Source organism: Plecotus auritus, assembly GCF_963455305.1.
Source record: "Plecotus auritus genome assembly, chromosome: 4".
NCBI lineage: Eukaryota > Metazoa > Chordata > Mammalia > Chiroptera > Vespertilionidae > Plecotus > Plecotus auritus.
In genome coordinates this window covers 130,296,122-130,316,433 of record NC_137775.1, presented here as the reverse complement: position 1 = coordinate 130,316,433, position 20,312 = coordinate 130,296,122, and the positions used below count along the sequence as shown (strand labels likewise).

General features: G+C 40.2%; 1 protein-coding gene across 1 annotated transcript in view; it reads right to left on the bottom strand.

Moving 5' to 3' along the window:
* The window catches only part of EXOC4 (exocyst complex component 4), a 771,568-nt gene that overhangs the window by 545,738 nt on the left and 205,518 nt on the right, over positions 1-20,312 (bottom strand). The window lies entirely within an intron of this gene.

The window sequence follows — 20,312 nt, the reverse complement described above, 5'->3', positions numbered from 1 at the left end:
GCTGAGGATCCTGGCTGAGGAGTAATTTCTAGGGCCACTACTCACCTTAAGAGCTTCAAAGCAGCAAACAAACAAAAAACAGCTTTTGATCACTACTGTCAGTGGGTTCTCTTATAAAATGAATCTACTATAGAGTCTCAGGGGTGGGGGCCTGGGCTAGAATCAACTGTTCTACAGATTCTAAGACCACTGTTCTCAAAAGTCCCCACTATTGTGAAAGGAAACAGAATAACTACCCTGGACTAAGTATATCAACTCATTTCCATAATCACCACATTTAAATCCTTAAGATACCCAAGTCTCATAGACATATAGGCAAGCAATTCTACCCAAGACAGAAGTGAAAACTTTTCAGACTCTGGGCTTCCGTGTAACTATTTATTCCTGCAGGCATGTTTACATTCACTCATTCATTCATTCAGTGAGGACGAGGAGTTACTACCTGAATTTTAGAGAGGAAGAAAGTGAGAAGCAGTGGTATTTAGAAACTAACCTACATGCATGGGAGGGATAAGGTTATTGGGAAATCTCTGTACACTCCCCTCAATTTTGCTGTGAACCTTAAACTACTCTGAGAAATAGTCTTCAGTAACAAATGAAACAAGCCTAAGTCTTGTAAGTATAGCACAACTGGCCTAGTTGACTCCAGAGTCTGTACTCTCTTCCCCATGACACGTTATTCTCACTGAAAGCATAAAAACTGTCAATAAGAATGGCTGTAAGTGGCAGTAGATGGACTTTATTTCATATTCTGCAAAATAAAAATTTATACTGGGAAAGTATAAAACATGTTAACAGATTGGTCATTTTTTTTATTTATTTACAAGGCCACTGGAATATTACTCAACATGATGATAAAGTAATATAATGACAAATACCATCTCTGTTAATTCATCACTCAAACTGCCCAGTAGTCAGGGAGACTACTGAATTGGGTCTCTACGTTAGTAACTTAACTGAGGGACTCAATTTGTAAATTTGACACTGACACCAATAAAGTCTGCAGGAATCTGTGATCAAAAGAGGGCTAGTAAACCAGAAGAGAATATCAAATTGATATAACATAGGAAGACATCTACAAATGCACTGGTTTTAACACCAATATGACAGAGGAATGTTTCTACCAAAGTATGAAATACACTGACTAAGTAATTCTTCTCAGGTACTTACTAGTCCTAGAATTCAATGACTGGCCTTGTGCAATAAAATACTGACTAACCAGAATCTAACTGGCCAGCATCCTTAAAACCCTAATATTTTAAGATCACTGCTCTTTTTCTCCACATCAACAAATTCCCCTATTTATTACTTCTCAACACTGTTAGTCTACTTCCAGCCACTGGCTTCTCCCTATCTATAAATATGTACTACTTCTACCTTCTCAACAAAAATCTTGCTTTGGTCCCCATGGTCTACCTATAATCTTGTTTCCCTTTTGTATTTAGGTTCCAACTTCAGAAACAGCCTTCACAAATATTTATTTCCTTTACCCTGATATAGTTTACTCCTGATTTTTCTCACAAGCTCCAGTCACTGATTTGGAATCATATATTTCACTGACATAGTCACATACTTACTGATAAAATCAACCCTAAATTCTGAAACCTAAATCATCCTCCCCCAAAAAATCAATAATTCCTTCTGTCTTTTTTGTTTGCTTGTAGTTTTTTATTCTCGCTGCTCTCCAGATTTAAAACTTCAGAACCATCTTTTAATATTCCTTTATCCTTTGTGTCCATAAGAGAGTTAGTCCCCAAGTCTATTAATCATTCTTTATGGACTATTATTTTTGTCCCTTCTTGTCCATTCTGATAGCAACCAACTTAGTTCAACTCAGTTTTTCCTATTTAAATTTCTGCCTCTCACCTCTTACTCTTCCAGTCTTTTCCAGACTATCAAACCCTTGCTGCTATTACCATAAGGCTACTCACCTCACAATGTACAAACATCTGATCTCAGTATGTATTTCCAATAGTATCTTATTCTCCTTACAATGAACCCAACACTAGTCAAAATCACCCACTTTAGCTCTAGTCAGTTTGGCTCAGTGGATAGAGGGTTAGGCCAAGAGATTGAAGGGTCACGGGTTCAATTCTGGTCAAGAGCATGTACCTTGGCTGCAGGCTTGATCCCCAACCCCCGTCAAGGCATGGAGGCAACCAATTGATGTGTCTCTCTCATATTGATGTTTCTCTCTGTCTCTCCTGCTCCCTTCCACTCTCTCTAAAAATCAATGGAAAAATATCCTCAGGTAAGGATTAAAAAAAAAACAAAAAGAAAAAATAATTACCCACTTTACTCTTCCCTGAATATGCCTGGGCCTTCCATTCCAGAACGCCTAACCTAGATTAGCCTCTCTCCTAAATAAATCTTAACAAATCCATCCAAAAACAATTCCACTGTTTCTCTTCAACAAGTCCTTCCCAGGCTACTCTAGGCTAATGGTCCCCTCTTCTGAACTCTTAAACTACCAATTTTACACATTATTCAGCAGGTATTCATCAAAAACTGCCTAATAATATTAGTTATTTCATGAAAAATGCCTGACCACCTTAAATGTAAATGTTATAATCCTTAAAAGCACTCTAATTTTTTACTCCCACCATAGAGCCATGCAACATACCAGAAAACCAAAAAGAAAAAGCAACTCACTGATTTTTAAACAGTGTGTCAGGAAGCCTTGATATATACACTGAGTGGCCAGATTATTATGATCTCTGAACACAAAATAATCTGGCCACTAAGTGTGTGTGTATATACATTGAGTGGCCAGATTATTATGATCTCTGAACACAAAATAATCTGGCCACTAAGTGTGTGTGTATATACACTGAGTGACCATATTATTATGACCACCCCATCGGTACTTCGTTGGGCCACCTTTTGCCTTCAATACTGCAGCAATTCTTCTTGGCATTGACTCCACAAGATGTTGAAAGGTGATGCGAGGAATCTAACACCATGCCTGATGAATAGCACTGTCCAGTTCTGTGAGATTTGATGGTTGTGGAACCAGCTGCCTGATGGCTCTTTTAACTTCATCCCACAAATGCTCAATTGGATTGAGATCTGGTGATTGTGGGGCCACCTAAGCAAAGGTAAAGTCTCCCTCATGTTCTTGAAACCACTCCTGCACAATACGAGCACCATGGCATGGCACATTGTCTTGTTGGAAGAAGCCATCTCCATTGGGATACACCATCAACATGATAGGATGAACTTGATCAGCAATGATACTTAGGTATGTTGTGCTATTCAAACGTTGTTCCACACGAATTAAAGGGCCCAAATCATGTCAGGAAAACATGCCCCAAACCATAACACTGCCCCCACCAGCTTGAAGGGTTGTACTCATGCATGTGGGGTGCATGCTTTCATGCTGTTTCCGCAAAATTCTCACTCTGCCATCTGCATGATGCAACTGGAAATGTGATTCATCGGACCACATGACTTTTTTCCAATGCTCGACTGTCCAATCCTTGTGTTCCTGTGCGAATTGGAGACATTTTATCTTGGTAACTGCAGACAGCAAAGGTGTCCAAACAGGCCTTCGGTTTCCTTATCCCATACGATGCAGTGTACGGCTAATTTGCCTACAAATGTCAGGTGGTCATAATAATCTGGCCACTCAGTGTGTATATATATTAGAGGCCCAGTGCATGAATTTGTGCATGGGTGGGGTCCGGCCAGCCTGGCCAGGGGGAGGGGACATGGGTGGTTGGCCGGCCTGCCTGCTGGTCGAACTCCTGGTTGAGGGGATAATTTGCATATTAGCCTTTTATTATATAGGATATACACTGAGTGGCCAGGTTATTATGCGCTCAGAGATCATAATAATCTGGCCACTCAGTGTATATAATGATATACATATTAGAGATAGTCTCCAAAACAGAATGAGCCCTTTAAATGAGTTTTCAGTATAAAACCTATAATAGAACCTGGCCGGCGTGGCTCAGTGGTTGAGCATCAACTTATGAGCCAGAAGGTCACAGGTTCGATTCCCAGTCAGGGCACATGCCCCAGTTTCAGGCTCGATCCCCAGTGGGGGGCATGCAGGAGGCAGCCGATCCATGGTTCTCTTTTATAATGGATGTTTCTATCTCTCTCCCTCTCCTTTCCTTTCTGAAATCAATAATATATATATATATATATATATATATATATATATATATATATATATATGGCACCTTAAGCTCCCAATATGAACTAAAACTCGATGTCTTGGGCAAAATGTCTTAAATGTGCCTGCATGAAATACTGTAATTTTTATTAATTTGCTCTTTACAATGCAGATGCCTAGGAGTTCTGTTCCAGGCACAGCAAAGTAGCTTCCAGTGAGCTAACCCTCATACTGATAATAATTTTAAAAGCTGAAGAAACATGTAAAAAAAAATAAAAATGTGACGTCCTTAGAGATGAAGCAAATTAAACAGAAACGGGTGGCTATGGTCCTAGAAAGGCAGCACCCACGTAAGTTCCCCTGGCTTTTCCCAGACAGCACGTCCCATCTCCCTGGAGCAGGGTGGGACCCAAGCAGAAGCTACTGTGTCACTGGATAGAGGAGACAAGGCCTAGGGACAGGGATCCCAGGACACCCAGAGTTTGAGAAGAGAAATGGAGACAAGGATAAGAAGCAAAATCAGTGAAATACAGTCTTTAATCTACCACCCTAATCCCAGAAAACATTACAATAGAGAGACTGAGACAATATAACAATATTTTTAAATTATTAAAAACTATTGGATCCCCCCCCCCAGACTTGCTAGTGAATGAAATATTGACAAAGGAAAAAAAAAACACAGAAAAAGTTATTTTCTGAATGTAGCAGTCTTATTTCCCCATTGAATAAGGACTAAAATAGTCCACAGTAAGGAAACCAGAAGAAAAATAAACAATCATTTTAAAAATAGAATGGCTGCCTGCTTAATTATACTCATTATCAATGGCAATTGTATAATTAAAACCACTAACAGTGTAGTCTTGTGAATAGTCCTCACTCTAGTGTTCTAAGTAAGACAAACCCCAAATTCCAAGAGTACATGTACTTTCTGGTCCTGTATCTAATCCCTTACCAACAATGCCCCACTACCTCAACAGCAGAGTTTTTAACAGAGAAAACCCAGTTTTTATAGCTTTCAAAAGAAAGCTTTCACTTATTCTAAATTTAACATATATTTAAGCAATGCATAAAGTATGCAAGATATTGTGATAGATATAGAAGCAAGACACAATAAAACCCTTCCCTAATATAAAAAAAAAAGGTGGCCGAAACTGGTTTGGCTCAGTGGATAGAGCGTCGGCCTGCGGACTGAAGGGTCCCAGGTTCGATTCCGGTTGAGGGCATGTACCTTGGTTGCAGGCACATCCCCAGTGGGAGGTGTGCAGGAGGCAGCTGATCGATGTTTCTCTCTCATCGATGTTTCTAGCTCTCTATCCCTCTCCCTTCCTCTCTGTAAAATATCAATAAAAAATATATTTTAAAAAAAGGTGAATTTGACTATATGTAAATTTTTTAAAAATTAAGTGAATTAAAAGCCAAATCAGTCAGTTCATCCTTCCCCCTAAGGGCTTATCTAGTAGTGAAGACACCCATGAATGACTCCAGTGCAGAAGAGAAAGTAAGCATCAAGACAAAGAAACTGCTGCAAGCATCTGAAGAAGGGTAAGATTGCTTCTAACAGGACGAAAAACACAGTACAAGATAATGACACTACAGGACATACATATAATCTTAAAAGGTGAAAACGACCAAGAGAAATATGAAGGAAGGAACAGAACAAATAAATAGTGCAAGGGAAATTCAAGGTATCTCTAGTGAACAGCAAATAGCTCAGGGGACGTAACAATGAAGCCTGAGAGGTAAGCAGGGGAAGGTGAAAAATGAAAGAACGCATCAGGCCCTTCAACACCAGGCTCAGGTGATAAAGTAAAACACAAAATGACAAGACAACAACAGGTTTTGAATAGGTAAGTAAAATGTTGGTAAATATTCTTTAAGTAAATTATCTGCCAGTATTTATATATATAAAAGCCTAAGTGACCATTCAACCGTTCAACCAGTAGCTATGACACGCACTGACCACCAGGGGGCAGATGCACGTCGCACAGGCATGGAAACATGGAACAGACTGATGAATCTCAGAGAGAAAGGGGGAGGGGAAAGGGCAGGAAGAGATTAACCAAAGATCTTATATACATACTAGAGGCCCAGTGCATGAATTTGTGCACCGATGGGGTCCCTTGGCCTGGGCTGTGGGGATCGGGCCAAAACCGGCTCTCTGACATCCCCCGAGGGGTCCTGGATTATGAGAGGGCGTAGGCCAGGCGGAGGGACGCCACTGGTATGAAATAATAGATCAGAAGGCGATGGGATTTTCGATAAAATAAATGATTAAGGAAATATTATAAAGGGAGAGGGACAAGAAAAGAAAATTTACCAAGACAGTTCAAGAAAAAAAATATTTTAAACTAAAGTAGTGTTAATAAGATTGTACATTACAGGACACATTTAAGAGTTAATGCAGAGAAAAAATATAAACAAAATTTAACCAATTATTCTATGAAGGAAATAGGAGAAAAAATAAAAAGTGGCTAAAAGATTGCACATATGATTATAGAATTGTATACCTAAAATCTATATAAGTTTATTAACCGATGTCACCCTAATAAATTTTTTATTTTATTTTTGTTTTGTTTTGTTTTTGATTGATTGTTGTTGGTTTTTTTGGTTTATTTTTCTTTATTGATTAAGGTATTACATATGTGTCCTTATCCCCCCATTCCCAGCAGCCACCACCCCTATTCATGCCCTCACCCTCCTGGTGTCTATGTCCATTGTTTAGGCTTATATGCATGCACACAAGTTCTTTGGTTGATCTCTCCCCCTTACCCTCACCCTCCCCTAAATTTTTTTAAATTTACATACACACACACACACACACGACTGCACATCTGAAAGACTAAAAAATTGTGGTTCCAGGAGCAATAATCAGGAATGCAAGAAGAACGGTTTGAGAGAAACAATACATTTAGTTTGAAGTATACTCTCTTGTGAAGCACACAATGCTCATATTTATGTGTGCCCTCAAATACACAATTGTGAAAGGGGAAACAATGTTGATGACGTTTCCATGATTTATAACTTAATTAACTTTCATTAGCACGGTTAACTGTATGTATGCATGGCCTCTGAAGGATCTTTGAATATTTGTAATTTGACTTTATCCCATAATATTTTTAAAATAGCTATGTTGAGGTATAATTTACATAGCATAAGATGCACCTTGTGTAGTGTACAGTTTGACAATTTTTAAGTCAATATATACAGTTGGGTAACCATTACCACAATTATTTTAGAACACTTCTAACACTTCAAAAAGTCCCCTTATGATGTTAGCTGCAGGTTTTTCACAGTCTTTTTATAGAGAAAGTTCCTTTCCAGTACTAGTTTGCTGAAGGTTTTTGTGTTTGTTCTTTAATCATCAATGGGTGTCCAGTGCTTTCCTGTGTATTGAGATGATTATGTGAGTTTGGTCCTTTATTCTATTAATATGGTTAATGTGTTAACTGATTTTTTTTTTTACAAATCCCACTTAACAATAATACATAATACAGTTTATATGTTGATGAATTCAATTTGATAATATTGTGTTCAAGATTTTTCCACCTCTATTGTTTCCTGTGCTAGCTCACTTTTTTATCAGGGTAACACTGACCTCAGAGAATGGAAAGTATATCCTCATCTCTAATTTCTGAAAGAGTCTGCAAAGCATTGGTATTATTTCTTCCATAATGTTTAATAGAACATTTGTACGGGTGATGTATGTGTAGGAAATTTTTTTACATTACTTACTTCTTATAGGAAAATTCAGATTTTCTATATCTTGAATTAGGTTTGGTATTTTGTGTCTTTCTAGGAATTTGTCCATTTCATCTATGTTATCTAATTGGTTGGCATAAAATTTGTTCATTATAATTATTTATAATCCTCTATGACTCTTTCACATTCTTCCTCCTTTGGAAATACTCCGTCTCTAAAGTCTCCCACTATGACTTCTTTTTTACCACAATATTTTATCTCTCCCCAACAAATACAGGATGGGACAAAAGTAGGTTTACAGTTGTGAGTGTGTGAAGCAGAGTTTATTCTTTCATTATTTATTAATTATATTATTTTCCATACAAACAACTGTAAACCTACTTTTGCCCCAAACAACTGTAAACCTACTGTTGCTCCACCCTATATATAACTCTGCCTTTTGTTTGTGCTAAAATTCTAGAAAGATTGGTCTACACATAGAAATCACTTGGAGAATTACTTTAAAATAAAGATACATATGCCCACTTCAGAACTAAAAAATGAAAGGGCAATACTGACATGTAGAAAAGCTCTGTGCTAGGAATCGTTTCTACCACTTATAAGCTGTGTGACCTTGGCAAGTTACCTAATCTCACTAAGCCTTGCTTCCCTCATCTATGAAATAAGAGTAACAACAGAACCTACTGCGTATAATCACTATGAGAATAAAAATAAATAACACATAGGAAATGCTTACCACAAAACAGGCCATTATTATCTATGTAGATGCGGCTCTGTTGGTGTGTTTTTTTAATGTATCCCAGAAACCAAGTAACTAATAAATTACCTCTTTGTGCCTTAGAACCTTGGTTACCCTGTCTTTAAAACAGGAATAATAGTAATACATACCCCATATTGTCGGGATAAAATGAGTTAGTGCTGTAAATCACTTGGAACATACTAAGTACTTTTTAAGTGTTATTAGGTAAATAAATGAAATTATTGATATATCTTATCATCTGCTCACTGCTATCATTCCTCTCCCTCTCCTCCTTCTCTCCATAATAAAGACCTCAACCACTAAATCCAGGCTAGTACTCATTCTCTAACCTTTGGAAGGCTTTCTTCCACATCAGTGAGTTTAATTGCCATATTTTCCTTCCCAACAATTTGAATAATTAATATCTTTTTTTAAAAATTCTTTATCATTTAAAGTATTACATATAGTACTTATTGCTCTTGTTCTCTTCCATTTTAGTTACTTGAGCATTTCACATGATTCCCGAATCTCCCTCTGCCAACATACTTTCTCAAAGCTCCAGGGTTTCAATGCCACTGCCTGCCCAGGTGTCTGCTTTCCATCTCAACTGGCCACCCTGCACTCACACTTCTATCCCGCAACCTGCTACCAGATCAAACTCACCAACACAGAATTCAATGTCATTCTTCTGCTCAAATCTCTCAACAGCTTCCTCCTTGCCAGCAAAATAAACCTCTATCTCCTGTTATTCAGCACCTTCCACAGCTCCAATTGCCTTCTGACGCCTTCCTTCCTGTTTGTTGTTTTCAAATAACTACCATTTAATTAAACTACATTATTTCCTATTCCCTAAGTATGTCCCAAGGTTTTTGGTCATGTCTGAGTTTGTCCTCCCCGCCCCTAAGTTTGTAATTATCTGTTTCATCTATCATAAACAGGGGAATGAAATCACGAAAATGAATTTAAGTAGAACTGGACTAATTTTAACAAATATATACTCCATTCAGATGTTACAGATCAGAGTCCTCATGCCCAGAGGCGATGCCAACCCCATGCATAAGAAAGCAGAGGCAGGTGTTACACCTGGGAAGTTTTATCTTCTCTTGGAGGTGATCACTATCTCCTTCTCTTGCAAGTTCCTTCTGCAGTAGGTGTTTTATTAAAAATATCTTTTTATTGATTTCAGCAAGAGGAAGACAGAGGTAAAGGAGAGAGGGATAGAAATATCAATGATGAGAAAGAATCACTGATCAGCTGCCTCCTGCACACCCACACTGGGGATTGAACCTGCAACCTGGGCATGTGCTCTGACTGGGAAGTGAACCATTACCTCCTTCCTGGTTCATGGGTGGAATACTCAAACACCAAGCCATGCAGGCCGAGTTTTTTATGTCACTTAACTTTTCTCCTATGATGACAACTAATAGCCTGTATCTCAAAAAAAATACATAAATGTGCAAAAATGTTGCTGGGTAGGACAGACCTTCCTTATCCTCTTTACTGTCTGGAGTTCAATATCCCATCAGTAGGCTGACACAGGAAGTGAGACTATCAGACAACCAGTGACCATATCACCAAAATTTATTGGATTATTTTCTGGTTCTCACATCTTTAACATACTCATTTTAGATCAATACCAGACATTAATAATTAATATGTTACATAACATAAGCAAAGAGAGGAAAACAAATATATGTAAAAATTGTAAAAAATACTTGATTAGTCAAGCTCATATTTCACTATTACATGTATAAACATGTGTATATACCTATATTTGTTCATATAAATGTGTGTATGTATGTAGTGTACACATATATATATGGCAAGAATAAACTTGAATGACCACACTGTGTGGTCAAGTCATGGTCCCTACCATCTATCTTAACTGTTAACTATGATGTTTCGCTCTCACTCAAACCCACAGTCTATTGCTTGAGGACTTTACCTGTCGTTATTTGCCTTCTCTCCTGCCTCTCAGTTCAGGCCATGCTTTTTCTTGTATCTCTGTTAACATCGAGCACAGTATCTTGAACAAAGTAGCTGCTCCCTAGTAGGTTACTGAGACTGAGAGTAAAATGCTCTGAAGGGCGGTTGCTCATTGCTGTTCTACATTCACCCGTGAGTCCTCGGAGTGGAACACAACACCCAGGGTGAAAGTCGAAGCTTTCAGAGCTCCATTAATTTACTCACAATGCAGGAATACCATTTATTAAATTTCTGCTCCAATGAGATAAGTGCTACCCTAATGACCTGAAAGAGTTAATGCATCTTGGAAAAAACCCAAATTGCTCTCTAAAGACAGTTTATTCAATGAAGTGACTACAACCCAGATTTCAATTAGCAGTTCGGTTACTAAAGACTTCTTCATTTCGGTTATGTGCAATCTGTGAACATTATCATGCCCACAAATACACGCTTTGCTCATAATTCATTCACAATGGAATCGGAAGGAATAACAAGTGCAGATTCAGGTCCAAATAATGTTCATTTTGTACCTACTGAGTGCCAGGTTCCGTGTTAAGTACACTCTCACTAGGATTTGAGGGGCACACTGGAAAGACTGGGAGGTGACAGGGTTTAGAGGCACTGGGGATACAAAGGACATGAGACAAAGGGCTCATTTCTGTGAGGACCCACAGAGAAGCTCTTCACTGAACCCATGGAGGCTCTTCAGAATCAGGTCTCAGTCTATCTAATTGCATCTTACCCTCTTCGGTGTGAATCATGTATATGCTAAGGTACTCGCTGTTAGGAACACATGCATGTCATTCCTCTCTAGAAAGTTCTTCCCATGTGCCTAAATCCTAGCCTTCCTTAAAGAACCAGTGAAGCTCCTAACACATGCACAAAACCCTCTCTGACCAAGCTGTCTAAAGTCACCCTTTAAATTCCTGCAGACTCACAGGTGATTAGCTGGATTTGGGAATTAGTCACATGCTGTATATTTAACTTTTCCTGTATTTATCTCTTGAACACCCAACATGGCTTGACAAGAAGGCACTTTGTCCAACACCTCCCTGTGTTACCACAAATGCATCTCCCATTGAAGTACCTTAACTGAAATCATTTATAACTGAGCCAGAAACTTAATATCACTCGTTCTAGACTTTGTCAACTTTTACACCTACATGATTTTGACTATAACATAAGCAAAGGTATTCTGTCTCAAGGTGACTATGCATATATGTAAGATACTAACCTGATGAAGAATACCTGTGACAGCCTGGTTAAACAAGAACTAATCCTATTTTATCAGTTTTGTTACAAAAAAAATAAAGAAAGAAACCCAAATCTATAATAGGTCTGTGATTATTATACACTATTTCTACTAAAATGGTGTGTGTTGATTCAAATCATGCAATTAAACTATTTCATTCATCTACTCACTTGAGGTTAGCCCATAATTTGAAAGGTTAACCAAATTAACTGGACTGCTGGTTTAAGTTCATTTATAGTAAATGTAGAAACTCCAGAGTCCAAAACTAGAGCACTACTACTTGATATTTCTGTCATCCAATTTAATTATTTTAGATTGACTTTTCTATTTAACTTTACTTCTCTTTGTTGTATTTTGATGTTTTATTTAAAAGCAATATATGCTCATAAATATTTCAAGCAGTACAGAAACATGTAAAGATTCAAGTATTCTTTAATAATACTGCTATATGTAATACTAGAGGCCCGGTGCACGGGATTCGTGCACTGGTGGGAGGCGTGGCCTGTGGGAATCGGCCCGCTGTGGGAGTGCCACTCATCCCGGTCAGCTGAGTGGCGCTCCCACTGTGGGAGCGCACTGACCACCAGAGGGCAGCTCCTGCATTGAGTGTCTGCTCCCTGCTGGTCAGTGCGCATCATAGCGACTGGTCAACCAGTCATTCTGGTCATTCCGCCATTCAGTCGCTGGGCTTTTATTATATAGGATATTCTACTGGGTTGTCGTTGTTGATACTTTGTTTCATTCTTTTCTTTTTTTTTTTTAATGTGAACTATAGTTTCCATTTTATATATTTTATTGATTTCTTACAGAGAGTAAGGGAGAGGGCTAGAGAGTTAGAAACATCGATGAGAGAGAAACATCGATCAGCTGCCTCTTGCACACCCCCTACTGGGATGTGCCCACAACCAAGGTACATGCCCTTGACTGGAATCGAACCCATGACTCTTCAGTCTGCAGACCTACGCTCTATCCACTGAGCCAAACCGGTTAGGGCTTGTTTCATTATTTTCTCTTGTCATTCCCCTAAATACTAATAAGCAGTGTGCTACACAAAGTACCTAAGAAATGCATTATCTGCCTCTATCAGAGAGCTCGATTCTATCGGCAAGTAGGAAAAAAACCTGCCAGATTGGCAGCATTTGGTCCAATGGGATTCTTTGGGTTTTATATGGTCCCATTTGCCATACAACACACCACAATTTGTTAATTATTGACAACCTACACCGACCTGTTCCAACACATTTAACTCTTCTTTTCTGCCCCCACGACCCAAGAGCAATGTCTGAGCTGCTGAAACACCTGAGTTTAGAAAGAAGTTGCATACTTGAACCACTTCTCTCTCTGAAATCTACATCGTTTCATTTTAACTCTCAAAAAAACAATGCCATCCAGTAGAGAGATGTGATACAATGCAGCATGGCAGGATGTGAGAGGGACTGTTTGTAAACATGACTTCAGAACATAAGAGGGAGAGGAAACGGAGCCAAAGTCCCCTAGTTATAAAAACTGCCACAGCTCCGCCTAGTTATCCTTGTCCCTATCCTACCCCTCAGTAACAAGTTCATAACATAAAGCCAGTCATAGAAAAGAAAAAGACAGCATGCTATTTAAATACCAACCATGTTAACTCGGGAGCAATACAGTACAATTCAGGTACCTCTTGTTCTCTGCTAATTGCTTGAGGCATCCTGCTATGGAGAAGACTGCGACAGTAGCCAGGCCCTAGCCCTCTTTAAATGCCAGCTCTTCATAAGAAACTCCAAAAAGGTCTTAATTGCATTTACCAGGAGCTCATGAACTTTAAAAGTTGCTAATCAGATTTCCATGTAAATGGAATGACGATTAAAGGTTAAGTACAGGTTTCTAAAGTTTCAGAAGTTGAGAATATATTGCCCTTCACAGGGGGGAAAAAAACTCTATCAGCCTTGACAGGAACTAAACATCTTAATTAAAAATGTAGAAGTACCACGCTTATTTTTACATGAAGTTCTATTTTCAAATGTCAAAGTTAATCATGCACTTGAGTAAAAATGTGCAGCATTCACTCTGCCAAAGAAGAAACGCCTTAGCATTCTTGTCTGCAGCAACATCTGCAGGTCTCCAAAAATGTCTCAGGTGTCCCCTCCGCCGCGGCCCCTGCCTGTGCTGCAGGCGAACCTTCCACAGACAGCCCGTAATTGCTCTCCATCTGAGGAGTAATCGAAAGCCACACGTCTTCAATCAAGTCTGCTTCATATTTATGTGGCTCAGGAGAAACACGAGGAGCTTCCTCCATAAATTCGCTGCACCTGTGTCCCTGGAGTGACATGTTGACAAATGCACATGACATCTCCTCCACCTCCAATACGAATTTCTAATTCTTTGAAAGAATATATTTGATCAATTACAGTGTCATCACAGTGAAAAAGCAAAACCATGTCTTTGGAGTGCACTTCACAAAATTGGCGAGTGCTTGTTTTCTGCAACAGGATAAACGACAGATCCCAAACCCCAGAGTCAGGTCCTCGTCCCGGCTTTAATGCTCAATCTCAGATCCTCCAGCTCAAGAGGCGCTAGGTACAACAACTGCTGAGCACAATAATGACTAAGATGAATGCCTGTGTAGTGCTCTGCACAAAATAACTGCACAGCTCAGATTCAGAAAATATTTGGAGTGTATTATCTAGCCAGTAAAAATAAATAACTCTTCTTTAAGCTCAATATACACACACGGGAGGAAAAAACTCCTTCCGCAACCCTACTGTTTTTCTGCTTTTGTCTCTGATGATACTTCTAATTCACCTTTCTTTCATTCCTTGCAAAAGTCTGAGAAAGTTCAGTGTTTGTTCAGTGCGAAGTATCTACAGCGCGCTTTACAAGAGAAGCACAGGCTCCTGTATTACTGCCAGAGCTACAGCCACCGCTGCTGTTAAATCACTTCCAGTAATTGTACTACTGGGATTCAACTTAGCTACAGAGCAAACCAAAGCTTGTGAGTTTTACAGAAATCTGTAGGTGAAAAGGAAGTACAATAAAATGGTTAGCCAACTTAAGGATAAAAAAAAAAAAAAAGTGGGCAAGAGATGAATTTTTAAATGGTTCCTTTTGAAAATGCCTCAGCTACATTTATGAGGTGCTTTTAGCAGCCTCTGCAATTGCCTCTCAAGGGTTGTATGACAATGGGCTATACCTGTGATCGGCAAACTGCGGATCATGAGCCACATGCGGCTCTTTGGCCCCTTGAGTGTGGCTCTTCCACAAAATACCACGGCTTGAGCGAGTCTATTTTGAATAAGTGGTGTTAGAAGAAGTTTAAGTTTAAAAAATTTGCCTCTCAAAAGAAATTTCAATCGTTGTACTGTTGATATTTGGCTCTGTTGACTAATGAGTTTGCCGACCACTGGGCTATACCAACTGGAAACGAGAAGGGGCTTCCTCCTCCTGAGGATAAAGCTCCAGTTTTACATTTGGTTCAGTCCAGCAAGTATCAAGAAGGCTTTATGAGCAATCTGATTGAGAAAGTGGTCCCACTCAGTATGGTGAGCCCTAAGCTGGAGGAAGATGGTTGACTGAGACACCACACCTGCTTCTTTCTGCTGCCCCCGTGACCACCAGAATGCAGCAAGGCCCTGCATCAGGGATTCTGAGATTAGTCTGGGAAGCAGAATTTCTCAGCAGAAAAGCATCTCATTCTCCTCTGTATTTCTCCAAAGAAGCTTACACTAAGTCTACTGTGTGTGTGCACTCAACCCCAGCTGAGTAAATGGTTGGAATGCAGATAAATTCCATAAGGCTGGCCTCATTAGTGCCCTGTTCTCCTGAAGTGGGTTTACCCAACAAGATGATCAGGACAGGGGTCCATAAAGACAAACACAAAATCCCCCAGAATTGGTCTTTAAAAACAGTCTCTTAATGCCTGAGCAGAGTGGCTCAGTGGTTAAGTGTCATCCTATGAACCAGGAGGTAACGATGGTTCGATTCCCAGTCAGGGCACATGCCTGGGTTGTGGGCTCAATCCCCAGCGTGGGGCTTGCAGGAGGCAGATGATCAATGATTCTCTCTCATCATTGATGTTTCTATCCCTCTCTCCCTCTCCCTTCCTTTCTGAAATCAATAAAAATATATATATTAAAAACAAACAAAGAAAAACAGCCTCCTATTAATCAATACCACCACAATACTCACCCCAGGCCACTAATCAGACTGACCTATCTAGCATGGAACAAAATCAAACAAGTGTGTCTCAAAATCAAGCCAACACATGTGCCTTTATTCAGAGTCCCACCAATTTGAAAACGGCCCCATTTCCCTCTGCCACATCAAATCCAACCACCTTTCAGGCCCCACACAAATATCAACTTTTCAATGGTGTTTCTATTCATTCCGCAAGCCCTGAGTGGAAGGCACTGTGCTGGGCACGGCAGCACACAGCTGCACAGAACAACCTGTGCCCTGAGGGAGCTCATGGCGTTGCTCGGTGGTCGTGCTTCCTTTGAACCAGAGCACTGCTTCTCTGCTGGCTTAGACAAACAACGCTGGAAACAAACGTCACCAAATGTATTCCATCTCAAGGTGCAGCACAGCAGAGACTCCAGCTGCTGACTTGGTTTGTATCTCTGTTCTCCATAGACTCTCTGGCTTGTTTTCTGTAATTTCCTTTATTAGTTTAGAAAATATTTACAATTGTTTCCTATGTGGTAGGTCCTACCTAAGTACCTTAATTGGTCACTGCTGCTATGTGGAGCGACCCAGTTCTCCAACTCACCAATCTGTCCTTGGTCTTGGGCTCTGTGATGCCCAGCTGCATGCTGGCGGCAGCTGCCCCAGCAATGAGCTCTGAGAACGCGGGGAGGCAGGTCTACCAACAAGCACAAGATGACCATCTGCACTTTTCAGAGCAGCTTATGGAGCTCAATCCACATCTCCTCAGTTTTCTCACACACGAGACACTGATTACCAGTGGTGCCAACCTTTCAGACCTCATAGACCACCAGTGGTCTGCGAACCAGAGGTTGGCAACCGCTGGATTAGACAGTACGGAATCTAGTTTTCCCAATCTCCCCGAGTGGCTCCATCTGAGGTTCCTTCTCTGAGGGTATTCAATTACATGTTCTGGTGAATGTAAATTATGATGAGAAGGCCATAGACCAGTGGTTGGCAAACTCATTAGTCAACAGAGTGGCAAACTGCGGCTGGCGAGCCGCATGTGGCTCGCGAGCCACAGTTTGCCGGCCACTGCCATAGACTTATCATTGCTGATAGTGATGTACTTTCATGCAGGGAAGATATAGTAATTAGCATCTATTTTGTTGGCCTTGGTACAGCTATTCTTTCTTCTGGACCCATGATCCATTACCTGAACATTTTCTAGTCAAAGGTTGACCCCTCTAGAATCTAGTTACCCATATAAATACAGTGATTCCAGGATTCAGTTATAATAACCCACAAGCAGAAATTAGAATCATTAATGACAATGTATAGGCTGGGATATAGTTGCTTCCATTTCCTTTACACTTACTTTCAACTGAAATTATTATTATTATTATTATTATTATTATTATTATCATTATTTTACCAGTAAACAATAGCTTCCATGAATAAAGGCAGAACACAACTAGACTGAACGCAGCAAGGCAAACAAAGACATTCCGGTTTAGCCCAACGTGGAAGGAAACAGACTGCTCGCATAATTTATTATAATTTATATTCTTAGAGGGTATAGCTATTATAATCAATAATTCTAAAATTAATATCCTATCTAATAAAAGAGTAATGTGCAAATCAACCAGCACTCTGCTACATCCACAAGCCATGCCCACCAGCCAATCAGGAGCGAGTATGCAAATTAACCCCAACCAAGATGGTGGCAGCCACGGAACGAGCAGGAGGCTTGGGTTTCCCCGATAATGGAGGAAGCCAAGCTTTCCGCACACCCTGGACAGCCTAGGCCTCCACTCCAGGCTACAAAGTTTCAATTGTAGAAGATAAATAAATCCCAGATACCAGGGCCTCCACTTGGGTCGCTGGGGGGCGTGGCCAGCCTGCAAACCACCACAGGCCTCTTACCCAGGCCGCCCCACGCCCCAAGGGAACCCCCACTCTGATCCGGGACACCCTTCAGGGCAAACCAGCTGGCCCCCACCTATGCACCAGGCCTCTATCCTGTTTTATAAAAGAGTAATATGCAAATTGACCATCACTCCAACACACAAGATTGCTGCCCCCATGTGGTCAAAGATGGCTGCCCCCATGTGGACACAAGATGGCTGCCACAAGATGGCCAGCAGGGGAGGGTAGTTGGGAGGGACCAGGCCTGCAAGAGAGGGAAGTTGTAGGTGATCAAGCCTGCAGGGGAGGGCAGTTAGGGGTGACCAGGCCAGCGGAGGAGGGAAGTTGGGGGCGACTGGGCCTGCAGGAAAGGGCAGCTGGGGGGGACCCAGGCCTGCAGGGAAGGGCAGTTGGGGGGGACCAGGCCTGCAGGGGAGGCAGTTAGGGGTGACCAGGCCTTCAGGGGAGGGCAGTTAGGGGTGACCAGGCCTGCAGGGGAGGGCAGTTAGGCATCAATCAGGCTGGCAGGGGAGCAGTTAGGCATCAATCAGGCTGGCAGGGGAGTGGTTAGGGGGTGATCAGGCTGGCAGGCAGACACTGTTAAGGGCAATCAGGAAGGCAGGTAGGTGAGCAGTTGGGAGCCAGCAGTCCTGGACTGTGAGAGGGATGTCCGACTGCCCGTTAAGGCCCGATCCTACTGGGATTGGGCCTAAACGGGCAGTCGGACATCCCTCAACGGGTCCCAGATTGGAGAGGGTGCAGGCTGGGCTGAGGGACACACACCTCCCCCCCTCCGTGCATGAATTTCGTGCACCGGGCCTCTAGTATAATATAATTATGAATATTAATAATATTAATAAATAATGTAAGTTTACAATTTGGAACATTGTGGAGAGGGAAACAGCTGCACTGCTTACGTTTCAGGGAATTCTGCTTCTTTTGCTGCTTGAAACATCACTAGGACTGAGAAGGCTAACCCCTATTTTGCAAAACTACTGTTTGGAATTCTCTGCTGTTTTTTCAGACGGACTCTTATTCTAAAATTAACTTTGCTTTCTAGCCTGCTTTAGCCTGCGTGAATAATGAGGAAGATAAACTTAGCTGTCTGACCTTGTAGGCCAGAGACTAGATATGCCCATACTCTCAATGCCATGCCAGGTGTATTTTTTAATTAGATAGAATTGTGTTGTTTTCAAGGCCAGCAGCGAGATAACCACTAAGCACACATATGGCTGGCTCTTTAATAAAAAGGGAAGTTCTGCTTGTAGCTTTGCTTAGAATTTGAATTCATTTTCTCTAAGCCCACTGGTGAATAAAGTGTGACTCCAAACTCTCTGAGCATTGCTTGATTTATTCCGGTTCTCTGTAACAGGACCATGGGTAGATCATAATTTTTAAACCAAAATAGCAATAAATTAAAACCCATAAATATATAGAACACCAATTATACATATTATACACACAGTTTTAAAGGTGCAGTGAGCATTTTCCACTTGGACACTCACTAGCTCACCCTTGTCCATATACTAACTAGTACATCACATGACATGAATTTTCAGATTCATCAACTCTAAAACAGCTTTCAGAAAAACCTAGAATTCTCCATAGTCAAAGGTCCTACAGGTAACTTTAGAAAATAATGACTTTTTTCCCTTCAAGTGTCAGTCATGATATTTTAACTAAAAATCTACGATAGGAATCCAGATGTAGTATTCCTGAGCTTTGTCACAGAGAAGTAGAAAGTTGGCAAGATAATAACTCTACCACATTATAATCACACATTTTTACCTTAGAAAATGCTCTTTTCTTAGCAGGGAAGGAGTTCTATGTTTTGTGATCTTCAGCCTAACAATGAACCAAAGCAAATCCTCTGATGGAATAAAGGTAGTATTAAAGAAATAATTAAAAACATAATACAAAACATAACAGAGTTGTTTCAGGATAGAAGAAATTTCCTTTTAGGAATGAATTAAAGGAAACATCTCCTAATCTATTTGGAATCTGAATATTTAGAATGTTTTCAGTCCAGTTATGTGTGAATAGGTGTAAAAATGTAATAGCAGCCTGCCTCTAGTTTTCTTTAAATTGACATTTAAAAGTACCCTGAACCACACAATTTAGAATTTAATCATATATTATCTTGAAATGTCAGTGCTGGTAAAAATAATATTAGCTTGATCTCAACTAGGAAGCACCTAAGAATAAGCATCATTTTCTGCTTTTTCTTTGTGTCCTTCATTATCCATAGAGGTTGCTCAATTCCAATGACGTGAACTTGGAAAGAAAATCATCCTGCTTTCAAAGTAAAGTTGTACATTTAACATTTAACATGTTACCCTTAACTGTTTAAGAGTTACATATTATAAAGGAAATTTCTAAAGCAAAGAATACCTTGTTTGCTAAAACAGTTAATTAACCATGAGATGATACCTTTCGTATAGAGAATATATTCTCCTTAATACATGTTTAAAAAATTACCAACTTACATGTTTATGATTGGTTTTCCTTAG